General features: G+C 52.5%; 1 protein-coding gene across 1 annotated transcript in view; it reads right to left on the reverse strand.

Moving 5' to 3' along the window:
• LOC128931969 (uncharacterized) overlaps window positions 1–12,890 on the reverse strand; it is a 96,100-nt gene that overhangs the window by 68,618 nt on the left and 14,592 nt on the right. Inside the window, exon 4 of the mRNA XM_078370941.1 lies at window positions 7,143–7,227. The gene's annotated coding sequence lies outside the window, so the exon portion shown is untranslated. The remainder of the gene's footprint in view (window positions 1–7,142; window positions 7,228–12,890) is intronic.

Consider the following 12,890-nt stretch of genomic DNA (forward strand, 5'->3'; position numbering starts at 1 on the left):
TATCTCTGGTCCCCGGCTGGCCCCAGGCTCTACCAGGAGGAAAGATGGGGACCAGCTGCTTCCCGGAGGGAGCCCCAGTCACAGAGGCTTTGGGCTGCAGTAGGGGTGAGGCAACACTTCAGGAAATAACATTTCAAAGGCTCTGGCTGTGAGAGCAGACTTCTCACCCCTGCCTTGTGTGGAGGTGGGCGTGGGATGCCTGGTGTGCCTCTGGGGTAAAGCATCCCTTTCACGTCTGAAATCTCTTCTCAGGAAAGCTTAACTCCTTGCACCCTGTTCTACTGGCTATAGACAGGCTCCAGGGATTTAGCCCAAGACTCCTAGGATAATGTCCAAACTCCATACGTGGGGTGGGAATGGGGGTGGGTTCAGTTATGTCCAAACAGCTTAATGTAGCAGTTAACAGCTTAGGCTATGGAGGCAGAATGCCTGGGTTCAAATCCTGGCTCTGTTCACACAGTGGCTCTAAGACTTTGGATGATTCAGCTTATCTGGGCCTCAGTTTTCTCATCTGTAAAATGGGATTATAATAGTAACACACTAGAAGATTGTTAGGTCAATGACCTCACTTTGACAACTAATGAAGTACGTTTATTTCTTTCTCTCTTTTTTTTTTTTTTTTTTTTTTTTTTGAGATAGAGTCTCGCTCTGTGCCCAGGCTGAAGTGCAGTGATGTGCTAGCTCGCTGCAACCTCTACCTACCAGGTTCAAACAATTCTCCTGCCTCAGCCTCCCAAGTAGCTGGGACTGCACACCACCACACCCAGCTAGTTATTGTATTTTTTTAGTAGAGATGGGGTCTCACCACATTGTCCCGGCTGAACTGTGTCAACTTGGACAAGTCACTGCCCCTCTCTGAGCCTTTTCCTCATCTGCAGAATGGGGTAATTATTACACTTACTATGCAGATCTTGTAAAGATTAGATGGGCTAATGCACTGGATTAATTTGCTAGTGCCACCATAACAAAGCATCACACATGGCCAGCCGTGGTGGCTCACGCCCATAATCCCAGCACTTTGGGAGGCCGAGGTGGGCAGGTCACCTGAGGTCAGGAATTTGAGATTAGCCCGGCCAACATAGTGAAACCCTGTCTCTACTAAAAATACAAAAGTTAGCAGGGCATGGCAGTGGGTACCTGTAATCTCAGATACTCAGGAGGCTGAGGCAGGAGAGTCACTTGAACCCAGGAGGCAGAGGTTGCAGTGAGCCAAGACTGTGCCATTGCACTCCAGCCTGGGAAACAGAGCGAGACTTCATCTCAAACTAAAAATAAAAATAAAACAAAGTGTCACCGTTGGCTGTGGTACTGGTGCTTCAGAAGAAATCAACCCAGCTGACACCTCGATCACGGACTTCTAGCCCCCAGAATTGTGAGACAATACATTTCTGTTGTTTTGTGCCATGACGCTTCACAATTAGAGCCTCACTTAAGCCTCACAATGACTCTGTGAGGCATCCGGTGATTTTGCAAATGATTTTGCAAAATCAATAAGTATTGTCAATCAATACTTATTGAGCACTTGCACGACACTGGATACCAGAGACGCAGTATAGAGGAAGACAGATAAGGACCCATCTCTTGGGGACCTTTAGGTCCAGAGAGAGAAGATCAGGCCAGGCCTCGCCAGCCACTCTAAGGACTTCCGCTTTTCCTCTGCACACAACGCGGAGCCACAGGATCTTCTGGTGCTTCAACAACAGAAGTTTATTGGCTCACAATTCTGGGGGCTAGAAGTTCAAGATCAAGGTGTCGGCAGGGCTGGTTTCCCCTGAGGCCTCTCTCCTTGGCTGTTTCTTTCTGTGTCTTTACCTGGTCATCCCTCTGTGTGTGTCTGCGTCCTAATCTCTTCTTGTAAGGACACCAGTCATATTGGATTAAGATCCACCCTCGATGACCTCGTTTAACTTAATTACCTCTTTAAAGACCCTGTCTTCAAATACAGTCACATTCTAAGGTGGTGGAGGTTGGGGCTTCGACACAGGAATTTGGTGCGGGTGTGAGGAGATATAATTCATCTTATATGGAATCTAAAACAGTCTGCCTAGGACTGTCAGCTCTAACCGAGCTGTGCTTCTCTCTCCTCTGCCACCAAAGCCTAGGGCTACGGTCAGTGGCTTGGGCTGGGCCTTTAGACCCTGCATGGATCCGTCATCAGATATGAGCTGCCCAGGGAGGGGACATACCTCAGGCAAGGCTGCTCTCCTTAACTGGGCAATCTCCAACAGGGACTTTGTCTGCTGCACCACCAACAGCTGGGCAGTAAGTCCTTCTTTCCTGAGGGGGCTGGACACCCATCCTTCCCCTCTACAGGCTACGTGACTGTGGGTAAGCTCCCTGCCTTCTCTGAGCCTCAATTTCCAAAACTGGAAAAAAGTGCAGGGGGATGATGAGGAAACGGGGTCATTGTTGGTATTTTTATTTATGCAACCATTTATTGAGCACCTACTATGTGCCGGGCATTATTCTAGGCTCTGGCGATATAGCAGTGAATAAAATGGGCAAAATGTCAGTTAAAGCTGGCATCATCATAGGGACTGCCAGGCACTAAACAAATAAATAAGTAAAATACATAGCATGTCAGATGGTGCTAAGTGCTGTGAAAAAGTAGCAATTAAACCGAGAAAGGAGAACGAAGAGTGTGAGAGGCAGGGGTGTGGAAAGGGGGATGGTGTCACAATTTTAAATAAGATGTCTATGAAAAGACTTGGCAAGGTGAGGGGACCCTCTGGATATCTGCGAGGAGAGCCTTGCAGGCAGAAGGGCCCTGAGCGTGCCTGACATTCCCCATGAATGCGTGGCCTGCGCTCAGTGTGCCAGGGGGATCTAGACTGGCCGTGAGGTCAGAGGAGTAGCAGGCTCAGCCGGGGCGGGGCCTTGCAGGCCATTGTCAGGACTTGGCTTTTCCTCCACGCGCAACGTGGAGCCACAGGAGTCTTCCGAGTGCAGGAGGGGGCGTGACCTCACTCTGATTTTACTAACAGAGGGCCCCGCTCCCACCCTGCATCCCCGCTGGGTCCCACCCACTAAGTCCTGCCCAGGCTGCCACCCCTCTCCACAATCCTCCATCAGTGCCCGCCTGCTTGTCCTTCAAGTCTGTCTAGCCCTCACCTCCTCCTTCAGGGAGTCAGCCCAGAGCCCCTGACCCTCCTCACCCCTCCCTTCCCAGAGAACAGAGAGGCAGTTAGGGGACAGGCCTTGGCATTCACGTGCCCAGTTCAAATGTTCCCTACTTAGAATCTCTGAATCTCAGTTTTCTTCATCTGCAAAAAGGAGGTCATAACAGACCATTAAATACCCACCCTCAGGTAGTAAGTGAAATCTGAAGATTCAGTTGTGTAAACCGCAGCACAGTACCATCCCGAGAGCAAAGACACAAAGCTCATGCTGCCTCTCAGCACCGAAGAAAGGCTCAGTGGTCATGAGGCTTGTTTCCCAACCTCCTCCCAGTCAACCCAAGACCACCCACGTTTGAGAACAGGGGCTGGATCAAGGCTGGCTGCTCATCACCGCCCAAGCTATGCTTGCCACATGACCACAGAGCTGTGGCATGGGGTGATGGGGCCATAGATGGAACTTCCTTGCGTATGTGCCTGGTACGTTGCGTAAATGTCAGCTGTCATTGCAGCACCCATCACAGCACATAGGAGGACCTCCTTCCTCTTACGCTGCCCCCAGCCTGTGAGAGGACGTAGATAATGACTGTGTTCACAAATACCACAAATGCCCAGTATACACCAGGGGCTCCATAAATGCTTGTTGGAGGCAACCAGAGCACAACCAGAGGGGTGTGTGTGTGTGCTGACTGTGCCATTTTCGAGATGTGTGTCTCGCAGTCCTTCACTTTACCTCTTTGAGCCTCTGCTACCTCATCTGTAAAATGGGAGAACTCATTCCTCCCTGGAAGGGTGAGTGGGGCATCCCCAGGGCTCCTGCACCTCAGTCACAGAGTGAAGGGATGGTACCAACGCAGCCAGAGGCTATCTGGCAGGTGCACAGTGGACATAATGGTCCACAGAATAGTGCCCACCAGAGCCACTGCAGCATCTGGCAGAGCAGACTCAGGAGTGAGCTCTTGTGAGTCACAGGTTGGGGCTTCCTGATATACTCTGGTGAGGCTCACAGGAGCCCAATGGCTTAGAGTGGCAGATGGGGCCATGAGTCAGGTCATTGTCTCTGTGTCATCAATAATTCTGTGTTTGGTAGGTTTGCTCCAGACTCAGAGAGTAAGACCCACTGGAAGCCTCTTCCCCTCTGCTAGGATTTGAATTTGTCCCCCAAAGTTTACATATTGGACATGTAATCCCCAGTGCAAGAGCGGTGAGATGTAAGACCTTTAAGGGATGAGTAAGGCCATTATCACAGGAGTGGGTTGGTCATCATGGGACTGGGTTCTCGGTAAAAGGATGCACTCAGCACCCTTCCCTCTTGCTCTATCTTGCACAATCTCTTACCCTTTTGCCTTCCACCATGGGTAATGCAACACAAGGGCCCTCTCCAGATGCCAGTGGACTTCCCACTCTCAAGAATCATCAGGCAAATACGCTTCCATTCACTCTAAATTACCCAGTCTGTGGTATTCTGTTACAGCAGCACAGCATGGACTAAAACACCGTCCTTTGCCCCAGGAAACCCACCGGTGGTGAGGACGTTTTACATGTTTCCTGGACTTCCTGGGTACTTACTGACAGCTTCCATTACACTTCCAGCACTAGGTACTGCTCTGTGCTCTTGTTCCACCTCAGACAAGACCCCATAGGAACTCTTTGAGACAGCAATTGTTATTACAATTTTGGAGGTGAGGAAACTGAGGCACAGAAAGCTTCCGAGAGTCACACAGGTAGGGTGATGGAGATAAAATTGGAGTCTAAGTCTGAGTCCCTGAGCTTTCTACTTAGGAAGCAGCCTAGCCTGGTGGTTAAAGCTGTGATCCCTTCCAAAGCCAGGCCACCGGGGGTCAAAGCGGGCTCTTCCCCCTTTTTCTCCTTGCCTCAGTTTTCTCCTCCAGAAAATGGGAGCATAGGACCTACCTCATCAGACTGTTGTGAGGATTAAGTGAGGGCTGTGTTTAGTGACAAGCCGTCCCAACAAAAGTGCACGCCCGTCCTGCCAGAATTTCTCCGTCTCTCAGCTGGGAGGACTTCTCCCCATGTGTCTCTTTCTGTCTTGTTTCTCTCTCTTGCTCTCTGCCATCCCTTTTGAGGCATATCTGTCTTGCTTTGAAAAGCTTCTCTTTGTCACTTTCCTCTCTACCTTGTTCCCTTCTGGGTCCTAAATCCTGGCTCTGAGTTTATGTGCTGCATAAACTTGAGCAGAGCACAGGGCAACTCTCCCAACAGTGGATACCCTCAAACTTCGTAGAAAATTCTCCTGGGGAACTGGCTAAATGCAGAGTCCTGGTTCCACTGCAGAGAATCTGATTCTGCAGGCCCAGGATGGGGTGAGAGAATCTGCATTTGAACCACTGTCCTCTCCTCCACAACCTTTCACCCTGTGACCTCCCAGGCTGGCTCTTCATTGAACTATGCTTTGAGAAACACGACATTTGCCCTCAGTTTCCTCACCTGTCAAATGGGAGTAGACAGAACCTACCTCCCAAGGTCGTAAAGATGAAATGAAATAATCTGTCTGGAAAGGAAACATCTTGTTTCTGTCTTGGCTTTCATAACGGTTATTTCATCTCGGACCTTCCCATTCTGTGTTTCTGGTGGTTTTCCTGTTTCATTCTCTCTCCTGTCTCTCTCTACCCTCCACCTGGAAGTAGAACCAACTCCAGAGCCGAAATGGAAGACATTGAACAAGTGTGGCCCTTCTGTAAAGCCCGAAGACCATCCAAATGGCCTGTCCAGCTCCTTCCTATGCGCACCCCAGCAGTTCCCAAGACCAAGCATCCCCACCCCTGCAGCCCCCACAGCAGCAAAGCCGGGGAAAGATGGGGATCCATTGTGCAGGAATGGCCCTGCTGCTATGGAAACCAGCGCTCAGGAAATGCTCAGAGATGAGCCGTTCTGGGGAGCGGCCTGGCCTTGGGGGAGGGGGAAAGGCCAAACTCTGCACCTTGGACTTTGCCCTCCCATTACCCGCCATGTGATGCTGGGCAAGTCACTTAACCTCTCTGAGCCCTCCTCTCCCTCACCGGGCCCGGAGCAGTAGCCCCCATTATCAGTGGGTGATAACGGCCGCTGATGACTGAACGCTGCCCTGCGGCTTTCAAGCCTGAAGACACGCCAAATTGCCGTTTGCTTTCATTACCGCGAGCTCAAAATATTCTAGTGCCGGCTTGCTGCATGACCCTGTGCCTCCGAGGGCCATCAAACGATTTCCATGATAGAATTCCCTCTCGCAGAGGTGCAGGGTCCGCTCTGAGTCACTCCACAGCACACACACACACATACCACACATGCACACACATGCCGCGCGCACACACGCGCTAGCTACTGAGCTAAGTCGCCCATACGCCCGCCTCACCCCGGTTGCGCTGCGATTCCTCTTCTAGGAAGGGAAGGAGAAGTGAGCACAATGTCTCCTGATTACTCCATCAGTAGCGCCCAATGCTCTGCAGCTGCAGAACTTATCTGGTGGTGCGATTCCCTTCCTCAATGCCTCCCAGGACACCTCCCCTCCAAGTTCCCTCCCACGGTTCCCTGTGCCTCCAGGCCTAAGTCTAAGCTCCACAGCCTGACCTTTGAGGCCCCCAGGGCCAACTGTGCCCTTGCTCCTAATGTCACCCCTCTATATTTGCAAAAGCAGCCCCTGTGAAAGCAGGGATTCTGTTTGCCATTGGAGCTGCTGGAACCCCAGTGCCCGGATCAGTGCCTGGTCCTGATCAGTGCCTTTCCTCCTGAGACCAGGGAAGCAGAGGACATGGGCTGCATGAGGGTGTGGCTACTATGTGCCACCCACCCCAGGGATATCAAGTAAAATCCTTACCCTCCTTGTGCTTCAGCTTCTGACACACTCTTCGAAACACACAGTAACACCACACACATACACATTCTCAAACTCACACACACAAAGTGATTTAAACACACATCCCACACTCCCCCTGCACAGACACGCACACCATGGTGTACAAAGAGCATCAGACCCCCTGGCCGTGTGGCCATGCCCTGAACAAGCTGTGTGCTTTCCCGTCTCCTTACCTTTGCTCACGCAGTTTCTTCCTCCAAGAATCACTTCCAACAAGTTCTTCCGGAGCTCTCAGGGATCCTCCGCACCCGACTCCTCCTAAGTGATCAATATAAACTTTCAGAGAACACAGTGACTTGCCCAAGGTCACAGGAGAAGTGTGTGGCCACAGAGCCCGTGTCAGAACCCGGCCCTCGGGGGGACACTGGGTCCAGCTGCTCCGAAGAGCATCCGTGCGTTTATTCAGCCGGCCAGGCGTCTGTTTGTTTGTTTTCCCAGCACACACTTATTACGCCCCAGGCAGGCTGTTCAGTGCTGGGGACCCAGCCATGAACGAGGCCAGCGCATGCAGCCCAGAGAAGCAGACAGATGCTAAACAAGTAATTACAAGTGTGATGGATGCCACAAAGGAAAAGCAGCGAGGGCCCTGGCAGGGGACAGTGGGGATGCCAACATCTCCCATTTGTACAAGGTTTGCAGAAACCCTGCCGCAGTGGTGGTCCCCAGCCCCTCGCATCGGAATCCCCTGTTTAAAGGCCCCAGGCATGCAGACCCAGCACTTGTGGGGAGGGCTGTTTCTTCCCAGGAAGGACACTGTGAGGTTTGAGAAACACAGCTTTAGAGGCCTGGGTAAGGGGGTCTGAAGACAGCAGATGTTTTCTAATTATCCCGAGCTCATTCACTTCCTGCCAGTCCACTGAGGTAGGCAGCATTAGCCCCATTTTACAGAGAAGTGAACCAAGGCCTAGAAAAGCCCAGTGATGAGTGAGTGCAGAAGGGGGATTCGAACCGAGGCCTGTCAGACTCCAGATCTCAGGAAGGTCAGTAAAGATGGCCCGGCTCCTGGGTGCCCAGCACACAGCCCTGCCAAATGGGCTTACAGTTAAAAGAGAAACAACTAGCACTCAGTGACCCCAGGTTACCGAGGACAAGGTGCCACTTGTGCTTTACAATAGAGCATGTTAGTCACATGGTGCTAAGCGGCTCTGATGTTACAGTGGGTGTCCAGCCAGGTACCTCCACTGAGCAGGTGCGTGGCTCAGGTAAGTTGCCTAACCTCTCTGGGCTCAGTTTCCCATCTGTGAGATGGGGACAACTGTGGCAGTGAGGAGTTTTTCTGCTTAGGCCTCCATGCCTCCCCGCCTCCCCTCTCCCTCTCCCTCCCTCTGCTCCCGCCACACTAGCCCCCCAGCCTTTCTCAAACACGCCAGGCCCTGTTCCTGCTCAGCAGCTTTGCACATACTGTTCCTTCTGCCTGAACACTCTTCCTCCACATAGCTGCATGTCTCTGCTCACATGTCACCTTTTCAGAGAGCCCCTCCCTGACCACTTGGAAGAAATCACCCCTGCACCGCCACCCTGTGTCCATCCCCACCTCCCACTTGATTTTTCTCCCCTGTGCTGTCACAGCGTTGACTCCCACCTCCCCGCATGAGAATGGAAGTTGCAGGAGGGTAGAGGCTTTGCTTTGTTCAGTTGTTTTGCCAGCCAAGGCACTTGACTAGGGCCACCCAGAGCTAACATGCACACAGGGCTCAAGCCAGCCAGGCCTTCCACATTGCTATCGCCTGTGAGGCCCTGACAGCCCACTGGAGGGGTCTCTAAGGCATCTGGAAGATGGGTTGTAAGCATCCTGCCCCTAGCCTGGTAGATAGCGGGCATCATCAGAGCATGTCTGCGGCTGTGCTGACCTGCTGTCTGAGAGTGGACACTGCCTAGGCTTCCTGGACCTCAGCAAAGATGCTGAAGAGAGGGGCAATGAATTCCCCTGGACCCCTCCCTGAATGGTCCTGAAACTGGCAGGCAGTGGGAAACCAGCCCCAGGATTGGCAGGGGCCTGGCAAAGGCTCAGTGCTGAGGGCCAAGGGCCTGCCAACCTCACTCCCCCAAACAGCGACCAATTGTCCTAGTGGCGCCCAAGTTCCCTGAAGACCTCCCAGCGGCCACTCTCTCCCAGGGACACCCACGCTCAAAAGGGCCAGCAGTCTGACTGCTTCTGGCCACGACCACAACCAAGGAGGCTGGACCAGCATGGTGGTCCCAGCTTCACAGGAGGACCCAGGACTTCCGAGCCCTGCTGGGAACTCGCAGCCGGGTGCTTGGTGAGGAGCAGGCGAGGACAGATCCTGGGGGCGGGCCAGTCCTCTTGGCATTTGTATGCAGGTGCAGGCCCACGAACATGAGCCAGAATCTATCAACAGAAAATAAAACACTCAGGGACGAAGCCTCAGAAGACGAACTGCTGCAGGGTGAAGGTGGTAGCCACCCCTGCTCGCTGGGTGTGCAACGTGTCTCAGGTCCACTCTGGATAAGCATTCATCCAAGCCTCAGACAGGGAGAAGGGAACTGTGGGACCGCCATGTCTCAGAAAAGGAAATGAGGGGAAGCCATTTGCCCAGAAGAGGGAAGCCAGGATTTGAACCCAGGTCTCCTGGCAAGGGTCTCCTTGACTACTGTGCTACCTCCTAAACCTCCCTTGATAGGGATGAGGAGGAGCTGGTCACCAGGAGTTTCACTCCCATGACAAAGTCTCATTGGTGATCCCCAGAGCAGTGGGTCTGAGTCCTGCTGTAAACCACCTGCGTCAGAATGGGATGCAGGGAGCTTTCTAGAAAGCCCATTCCCAGGCCCATTCAGACCTGTGGTGACTGACTAACCTGCATTTTTCACATGACGCTACTGGATTCTGAAGCACACAGGAGTTTGAGAACCACTGGCTGAGGGATGATTCTGATCTAGACAGAACTAGCACCTTATCTGTCAGGAGAATAGACCTTGAGAAGAGCTGCCTCTGGGGGACCTGGAGGTGACAATAAAAATGGCTGTTGGTCGGTCATTTACTGTGTGCTAGGTCCTCTTTTAAGTGCTTCATTCCCATTTCATCCTCAGCACAACTCTAGAGAAGAAGTAACAGTATTATCCTCTCCCTTTTAGAGAGGAGAAAACTAAGGCACAGGGAGCTTAAGTTCCTTGCACAACAGCCCATCGCAGAGCTTGAAAATGGCAGAGCTAGGATCAGAATTCAGGTGGAGGCTCCAGAGCCTCTACTGACTGCTTCCAACCAACTCCATCCTGGAGCCCACAGTCTAGTGCGAAAGGAAAAAGCAAACACAGGTTATAAAATTCATAGGCATGTGCCGCAAGGAAGGGGCCTGCATGTGCTTGGGAAGCACAGGAAAGGGACTTTTAATCCAAAAAAAAGGAAGTTAGTTAGAAATGCCTTCTTAGAGGGGGAGCCCTTGAGAGTTGGGCTTTGATGAATGAGTAGGAGTTTGCTGGGCATGTGTTGAGAATGCTGCTCTCAGCAGAGGGAAGTGGGTGCACAAAGTTAAAGGTATGTTCAGAGAAACGCCGTGTGACAGCCACATTGGGGTCAGGGAGAACTTCACATCCTCAACAGGTGGGCAGGGAGGGGCCGTCTGTCCTGCCATTCTCTGAGATTCATGCAATGGTTTGGGGAAGGTCCACCTTCCATCTGGGTGACCCCAGCACCTGCTAGGTGCCCAGCACATACCTTCTTACATGCCCTGTACATGCCTTCTGGGTGCCTGTGGCACTTAATGTGAACTAGGCCAGATATGTTTTGGTGCCGGGGGTGGGGTGGGTCTCAGGACAGAGCTTCCCAGGGGGCAAGCTTTGGGAGCTCTCCTGTCCCAACCACATCCACAAACTCACACATCCACCTTCCTGGGCATAGAGTCCCACTTACCATCGTGTGGCTGAGCAAACTGACACCCCCTTCATCTTCTTTGTCTATAAATACAACTCCTACTATGGAGCAATTAGAGAAATCAGGTCTAAATGGGACCACTCAAAGTTCTTGGGAAATGGTTAAGAGTGGGGTCAAGTCAGGGGTGTGGGTATGAAACCCACCTGGATCCACCACTTGAGGGCTGCGCAGACTTGGCTGTGCCTTTCATCCCCATGTCTGCCCAGTGAGGATCAGAATTGCATATAATCATGTGAATGTGAAATATGCAAACTGCCTGTGCACAGTGGGCCTCAATATATGGTCACAGGTGAAACATACTAAGATTGGTGCCACGACCCCGTCTTCACTCAGCAGAACACCGCTGACCCCTCCTTCCAGGGCTCGAGCTAGGGGGTTGTATGTGCCTGGCTGGTGCCCAGGCCTCCTCTGCTGGAGCCTGGAGCGGGAGGCCTTTGGGCTGGGTTACAGGAAGATCTGAGCTGTAGAGCTGGTGCTGGTGAGCAAAGGTATTTGCATCAGATAATGGGTAAAGTGTCTTGTTATTCCATTAACTTGTGTAGCAACGACTGCGGCAGAGGGAGGGAGCGTTGGAAACCCGCAGGGTGGGCAGGGGATGAGCTCACTGACCCACAGCTAAGCCAGGAGCTTCCAGGGGGCTCAGGAGCCTCGACAGGAGCTGCAGGGGTGGCCTTTGGGCAGAGGGGTGAGGGCAAGGCTGGGCCTCATTCTAGACCTTAAGGTAGGATCCTAGATGGGAGCAAAATCAAGAAGCACATGCCGGACACCGCCAGTGCCAGTGCCTCCCCATCCCTCACCCCTAATTGAGCTCTGAGTTCCTGGGACTCAGAGGCTCTGACCATGACCACAGTATTCAGCCCCCTGAAGAAAAGCGCAGGTGCTGGAGCCCCCTTCAGTCAGGGGTTTGAATCCCAACTCCACCCTTTACAAGTTTGGTAAGTTGCACAGGCACCTAGCATCGCTGGGCTTTCTATTAAATGAGATACTACTACTACATCTCATCCCTCAAGGCCATGTCATCACTCTCTGACAAATCCCATCGAGTCCCTGCCACGTGTCAGGAGCTTTCTAGGCACTGGGGGCCAGCAGGGAACAGCAGGCACTAAGTCTCGTTCTGACGAAGTTTGCATTCCAGGTCGGGGAGGGTGTGCACAAATAAATAAGAGAACTATCATAAAGTGGTAAGCGCTATAAAATTTGAAAATAGGATAACAAGGGGCCAGGCATAAGGAGGAGGGGTCTTTTAGAGATTGAAGGAAGGATACTCTAGAGGTGGCATTTGAACTAAAGCGCAGGTGACATCGACAGCCTTGAAGGGCCGAGGTTGGACTTGAGGGGCACGTCCGAGGAGAGGAAGGAGGCCAGTGTGGCTGAAGCAGAGTGGGCAGCAAAGACGGACAACCTCAGGATGGAGAAGAGGGAGGCACCGGCCGTGTAGAGCCGTGCAGCTGTAGGGTTCAGTTTGATTGGAAGCGCCATGGCAGCCCCTGGAGGTTCGGAGCAGGGGAGGGATGTGATCCGATTTCCATGGTTCAAAGGCCTCCTGGCTGCTGGTAGGGGATGGATTACAGGGGCCAAGGTGGTGCAGGGGAGCTGAAAGGAGGCTGGTAGATGGTGGTCTAAGGGGGTAGTGCAGGGGAAGGTGGGATGAGAATGTGGACCAGGGCTGGGCTGGGTTTTAAAGGTACTGTCACAGGTCATGAGAATGATGAGCAGGAGAGGGAAAGGGAAAGGACCAGGATGGCACAGATGTCTGAGACCGAGTATGTTGGCAGCAGGCATATTAAACATGGCCCCTCACACACAGTAAGTGCTGGTAAACACAGCCTATTGGGAAACCATCGTGTTCTATACTAAGCACCACCTTCTAAAGGGACCAGCCCTGAAGACCAAACAGAGTGGCATTTCTGGTCTCAGATTCCTGGGCTGGGCTAAATGAGCTCTGAGGGGAAAACAGAGGACTCCAAGCAGGAAGGGGGCAGGCTGTCATGCTGCCCAACACATGTGGTGACAGTATAACCCGGATGACTTG

The sequence above is a fragment of the Callithrix jacchus genome, chromosome 5, assembly GCF_049354715.1.
Source record: "Callithrix jacchus isolate 240 chromosome 5, calJac240_pri, whole genome shotgun sequence".
Lineage (NCBI taxonomy): Eukaryota > Metazoa > Chordata > Mammalia > Primates > Cebidae > Callithrix > Callithrix jacchus.